The 6,756-nt window shown below is 38.5% G+C and overlaps 1 pseudogene; it reads left to right on the top strand.

Annotated features, from left to right (window-relative positions):
* The first annotated feature begins 281 nt into the window (after positions 1-281).
* Positions 282-494, top strand: LOC110542451 (large ribosomal subunit protein eL38-like; annotated as a pseudogene).
* Positions 495-6,756: the final 6,262 nt, after the last annotated feature.

Genomic DNA, 6,756 nt, shown 5'->3' with positions numbered 1-6,756 from the left:
TAAAAGTTTTCAACATGTTATTTTATTGATTATGTGGAATTTCAAATTACATATATTACACTCCTTTTTTCATTGCTCCCAGGTTCAAATTCCTACTTGTATATCACTCTAAGTTTTTTTTCTTTTTTTTAATACAACAGTTGAATTAAGTGTTGTTCATATATTCATTGGAACATGATCAGAGTCTCAGTGCCAAGTCCCTTCAAGAAAACTGAGTTCGCTTTTTCTGTTCTCTTCAGTTCTTACCACTGTGCGGTTGCCAGCGCCGAGCACCCATCACCATGCCTCGGAAAATTGAGTAAATAAAGGACTTTCTGTGCATAGCCCGGCAGAAGGATGCCAAATCTGTGAAGATCAAGAAGAACAGGGATAATGTGAACTTCAAGGTTCGCTGCAGCAGGTACCTTTACACCCTGGTCATCACAGACAAGGAGAAGGCAGAGAACCTGAAACAGTCCCTACACCCTGGTTTTGCAGTGAAGGAGCCAAAATGAACCACTCCTCTGCATTTAACTATTAAAAATTCTGGAAAGTCAAAAAAAAAAAAAAAGAAAAAGAAAAGAAAACTGAGTTCATAATTTTTGCACCCTGACACCACCCACAAGAAGAAGCCATCAGTCCTGAAGAGCTCTATACTTTATCACCTTGTTCACAGATTTTTTTTCAATGCAATTTATTCAGGAACCTTGAACAATTATTGGACCCTGGGGAAAGCCAGCCCACAGCTTAAATAGCCTCTGAGTAGCCAACCACAGCGTGCCACGTGGGCAATGCAGATAGGTCCACATACATGGAAGCAAGCCAGATCCTCAGCTTTAGCCAAATGTGGAGTTGTTTGTGACAGAGAGCACTCACCATAGGGAAGGTCAGATTTTCTTATGTATGTATTTATTATGAACTGTTCAGTTGTATCCGTACTCCCTCTTCTATTTCCAGTCACACCCACCCTCCTTCTCCTACCCTATGGCTTTTTTCTACTCCCCTGATAAAAGAGAGCCTATTCTCCCTTCATCAATTCTGGCTGCAACATCTTCCTCTGCAGTCTGATTCTCAGAGCATTGTTATCCTTGTGTCTTCAATTCCCTCTACTTATGACACTCTTCCTGCCTTCTGTAGGCTTCCCAGAGATCTGAGGGGACGAAGAATTTCAAAGGGAAATCCCATTTAGAGCTGATTATCTTAAAGTCTCTCTGTGCAAAATATTGGACTGTGGGTCTCTGTACATAATTGCATTTGATTCAGAAGGATGCATCTTTGTGGATCCAAGAACATGGCACTGAACTATCAGTTGCGGGCAGAGAGCAACATATTTTAAATAAGAACAGTCTGGGTTGCTTGACAATTTCTATGTATACCCTGGCCTAACAACTCAATTGGCTGCCATCCAATCCCCCTAGTAGAAGACTAGTTTGGTCCCAATAGATGGCCTATTGAACTTAATTCCACACTATTAGGAGACCTCCTAACAAGTGAATATATACCATATTTGTCGTTCTGCGTTTCGTTACTTTACTCAGGATGATTTTTCCTGGTTCCATCCATTTGCCTGGAAATATTATGATGTCATTTTCTGAGCTGAATAAAATTCCGTTATGGAAATATTCAACGTTTTCACAGGAGATTGCCACTCCTGTTATTTAGGTTTTGGAAGTTACTGGGACTTTAATCATTGTATTGAATGACAAACTTTAAGCATAACAATTTGTGTTTAGCCTAGAAGTCCCTCAATCTTCTTCTACTTTCTGGTGACTTGAATTGCAAAGTCCCCTTGAATCCCATCTATTTACTTTTGGAGTCCCCAGTGAAGAAATGTCTGGGAAGTGTTAGGAGGTGTGGCCTTGTTACATAATATAATTCCTTCTTTTCCCTAATTTCTTTCTCAGCACATTTATCATTTGTATGCAGGAGGGCTAGTGATTTTTTCAAGTTAATTTTGTATCCAGCCATTTTGCTGAAAGTGCTTATCAGCTATTGTTTTTTTGCTCTAGAAAGGACTTCCAGAACCATGTTGAAGAGAGAGAACAGCCTTGCCTTGTACTTGATTTAAGTGGGATTGCTTTCAGTTTCTCTCCTTTTAGTTTGATGTTGGCTATAGGCTTGCTGTATATTGCCTTTACTATATTTAGATATTTGACTTGAATCCCTCATCTCTCCAATACTTATACATAAATGGATGTTGGATTTGTCAAATGCTATTTCAGCATGAGATTATCATGTTTTTTTTTTTTTTTCTTTTTCTTTGTGGTTCAGTTGAAAAGCTCTCAGTTCTTCTGAAAGACTACGACAAGATGACTGCTTTCTGACATGGCATCTTGAATGATCTCAGTAACAATACAAGCAAGTTTCTGAATAAATGTTTTTTGTTCAAATATTTGTCTTAGTCAGGGACCATTTTCCTGACTGAGCTCATATTTGTTCATTTAACAAATAATAATGGAATCTCTCATAATAAGAAAGTCACTTGTCAAGGACACATGACCTTTTAAATGATGGCTTGAATGAAAATGTGACACTTTTCCTGAACTAAGTGTCTTGGACACAGGAACTGTCATATCTGGTGCATGTATAGCTGTTCAGCCTTTCTCTCAAGCAGGCTGTGAACTTGGCAATTTTAGTAACTGGCTCCTGAAAATCTTACTAGCTTTTACCTGTTTCATGGCATCATTTTCCTTCTCAGCCAATCAGTGAGAGAATCTTGAGGTTTCCATGAAGATGAGTAAACAAACTTTCCTCAATGTCCAGAATCTCTTATCCTGTGCACACATGACTTTTTCTTGTGAAACCCAATTAGCATTTATCTCATCTCTTTATCCTGGTCCCACACCTTTACTCCTGTTCACCTCTGTGAAAATGTCAGATAGGAAATGAAATTTTAATATTTATTTAATTGTACAACTTCCTAGATAGAGAAGCTTCAATGTGTTGTGGGATTAAGGTGAAAGTAACCGGCAGAAAAGGTGGTCTCAAAATGTGGTCTTGGATCTGAAATTTCCTTGGTTATGAGTTTGAACTGATACTCACATCCTCACTGAATGTACCTTCACATTCTTATTGATATAATAGGCTGGCAGTGTCTAGGGTTCCTTGGGATATTGATACTTTAAGAGCAGGTAAAAGAGAAGGAAACCAGACATTTCCTAGGACTGGTTTGGCTGAATCAGAGAAAGTTGGTGAGTGTAAATGGAGATCTGATTGTAAATAAACTATTTCACAGCTGTTGCTCTTCCACACTAGTCTTGCAAAGGCTCTGTGAGCAGGGATGCCTTGGCTGACCTGGCTTGATCGGCAGCTGTGATTGGCAGCTTGATCGGCACTGTGATTCACAGTGTTCAGTGAGGAAACTTCCTGGTCCTTGGATTTATACTTAAAACTGGTCCCCCAGGACAGAGAAATGGGTCTGTGTTATAAGCCTAGGACACAAGAGAAGCTATGTTTCCTGCTTACATTCTCTAGACAAACTCTCTAAAATAGTGTTAGTGTCAGGACTATTTAGAGATTCCACCTGAACTTTTGGGGTCTGACATAGCTCAGTAACCACTAGTTCATGGCTAGGATTCTCTCCTACATAATGAGCTCCTGGAAAGAATGCCTTACAAAGTCAAACTCTGCCCTACTTTAGCAGAATCTTTTCTTCATGTTATAAGTCATTGTAAAAGGTTTCAACAAATTATTTTTATTGCTTATGTGAAATTTCATATAATATTCATTACACTCCTTTTCCATTGCTCCCAGGTTAAAATTCCTACCTATGTGTCACACTGAAATACTTTTCTTTAAAATTCATCAATTCAAGACTGCATTTTTCATATCCTCATTGGAACATGATTAGAGTCTCAGTGCCAATTTCCTTAAATAAAACTCAGTTCATCCTTGTTACACTCTGGCACCACATCCAAGACAAAGCCATCAGTCCTGAAGAGCTCTATACTTCATCTATACTTAATCACCTTGATCACAGTTTTTCTTATGTATTTATTTATTATGACTTTTTCACTGTCTATCCTCTCTGCTGCTCCCTTTCTCTTCTCCTTCCAGTCCCACCCATTCTCCTTCTTCTACCCTATGCCCTTCCCTGATAGGGGAGGTCCTCCTTCCTCTCATATCTGAACCTATCTAATCATGTCTCATCAAGGCTGGCTGCATCAACTTCCTCTGTGCCCTGAATTTATGGCATTTTTCTCCATGTGTCTTCAATTTCCTCTAGTTATGATGGTCTTCCTGCTTTCTCTCCAGCAGGCTTCTCAGAGCTCTGTGGGGAGGGAGAATTTCATACTGAAATCCCATTTAGAGCTGGGTGATTTAAGGTCTCTCTCTGCATCATATTGGACTATGGGTCTCTTCATGCAATTCCATTTGATGCTGGAGGAAGCATCTCTGTGCATTCAAGAACAAGGTACTGTTCTATCATTAGAGGGCAGAGAACACCATATTTTAATAACAACAGAGTGAGTTGCTTGAAAATTTTGATAGGATGGCCTGGCCCTACAAATCAATTAACTGTCACCCAATTGAAATAGTGGACAACTGTTTTGGTAACCTTAGATAGCTTATTGGAACTTTGTCATCCACTATTAGGAGACTTCGTGATAAATTAATACATACTATATTTGTCTTTCTGCACTTTAGTTACTTCAGCCAGGATGATTTTTGCTGGTTACATCCATTTGCCTGAAAATATCATGTCATTTTCTTATCTGAAGAATAATCTATTATGGAAATATTCCATATTTTCCCCAAAGGAGATTGTTAAACCTGTTCTTTAGGCCTTAGAAGTTGCTGGGACTTTAATCATTTTATTGAATGGCAAACTATGAGGATAGCTATGTTCTTTTAGCCTAGAAGTCCCTCCATCTTCTTCCATTTCCTTGTGAATTGAATTGCAATGCCACCTTGAAGCTGATCTATTTAAATATATTGTCCCCAATGAGTAAATGTCTTCAAAATGCTCAGAGGTATGGCCTTGTTAGAGAATATAATCCAGTTTGGAGTTATAATATAGGAGGGTGTTCTTTGAGGTTCATGTGCCAATGAAATTGACCAGACAGAATGTAGCCTCTGTCTCTCAGTTTCAATCACTTTATATTTGTTTCTGTTCATCTCGGTCTATCTGAATTGTCTCTCTAATTCTTTCTTTCTCTCTCTGACTAGCTCTATCTGCCTGACACTTGTGGTCCAGTATGAAAACCTCTCATTTCTCTTGTAGTACCATAACAAGATGGTTGCTTATAGACAAGTACCTGCATGGTCTCTCTAAAAATGTAAGCAAGTTCCCAGTTAAAAACTTTGTGTTCAAAGAGTTGCCTTTTTCTGGGAGTATTTTCCCACTAAGTAATTGACTGAGGACATATCTGTGCATTTGAAAAATAATAATGGAATCTGTGATCATGTGAAACTCAGATGTTAAGGACATGTTACTTTATTAATGACTACTTGAAAAATATGTGACAGCTTTCCTGAACTAAGAGTCTTAGATGCAGGAACTGTCATCTCTGAGTTGTGTGCTTTCAGCAGCCCAGATAGAGGTATGTAGGCCTGTTCAGCCTTTCTCTTAAGCACACTGTCTACCTGGCCCTTTTAATAATTGGCTCCTGAAACACTTATGGGCTTTCACGTATTTCATGACATCATTCTGCCTCTCAGGCAATCAGCACCTAAGAGAATCATGAGGTTTCCATGGAGATGAGCAAACAAAGTTTCCCCAGTTTCCAATTCATATGATCCTGTGCGCACATGCACATGACTCTTTCTTGTGAAACCCAACATGTCTTTATCTCATCCCTTTATCCAGGTCCCATACCTTTACTCCTGTTTATATCTGTTACAATGTCAGGTAGGAAATGAAACTTTAATGTTTATTTAACTGGACAGCTTCTTAAGAAGATTCAAAGTGATGTGGGATTAAGGGGAATATACCAAATAACAAGGTGGTCTCATATACTATGGTCTTGTATCTGAAATTTCCTAGGTTATGACTTTGAACTGAGCAGTAACTTGTTTACTCACTAAATGTATCTTCACATCCTTATTGACATAATAGACTGGCAGGGTGTAGGCTTCCCTGGGTTATTGAGTATTCAAGAATAGTTAAAGGAGAATGAAAGCAGATGATTTCTGGGTCCAGATTGGTTTAAATAGAGAAATATCAGTGACTATGAGAGGAGAACAGTAGGACAATAAACTATTTTACAGCTTGTAATGATCCACACTAGTGTTGACAACTCTCTACTTGAAGAGTTGCCTTAGTTGACCTGGCTTGATAGAAAGCTGTGTCTTACTCAGGGGTCATTGAGAAATCCTCCTGATCCTGAGGTTTTAAATTAAAACTACTTATTCAGGACAGAGAATTGGGTCTGTGTTAAATGCTTAGAACCAAAGAGCAGAAGTGTTTCTTGAAGGTTTCCAGACAAACCCTCTAAATGTACTATTTGTGCCAGAACTGCTTATTCACAAGTGCCACCTGAGTTCATGGGGTCTGAAGTAGCTGGGTTCATGGCTATGATTCTCTGTTACATAATGAGTGCCCGGAAAGCATGCCTTATAAAGTCAAACTCTGCCTTCCTTTTGTGGTATCTTTTCTCCATGATAAAAGTCATTGTAAAAGTATTCAACATATTATTTTTATTGATTATGTAGGAATTTCATATAATATACATTAAACTCCTTTTTCATTGCTCCCATTATTATTATTTTTTTCTTTAAAATACCTCAATTCAAGTATCTGCTGTTCATCTACTCATTGGAACATGATGAGAATCT

This window comes from Meriones unguiculatus (assembly GCF_030254825.1).
Source record: "Meriones unguiculatus strain TT.TT164.6M chromosome Y unlocalized genomic scaffold, Bangor_MerUng_6.1 ChrY_unordered_Scaffold_32, whole genome shotgun sequence".
NCBI classification, from domain to species: domain Eukaryota; kingdom Metazoa; phylum Chordata; class Mammalia; order Rodentia; family Muridae; genus Meriones; species Meriones unguiculatus.
This window is presented reverse-complemented; position numbering and strand designations above follow the sequence as displayed.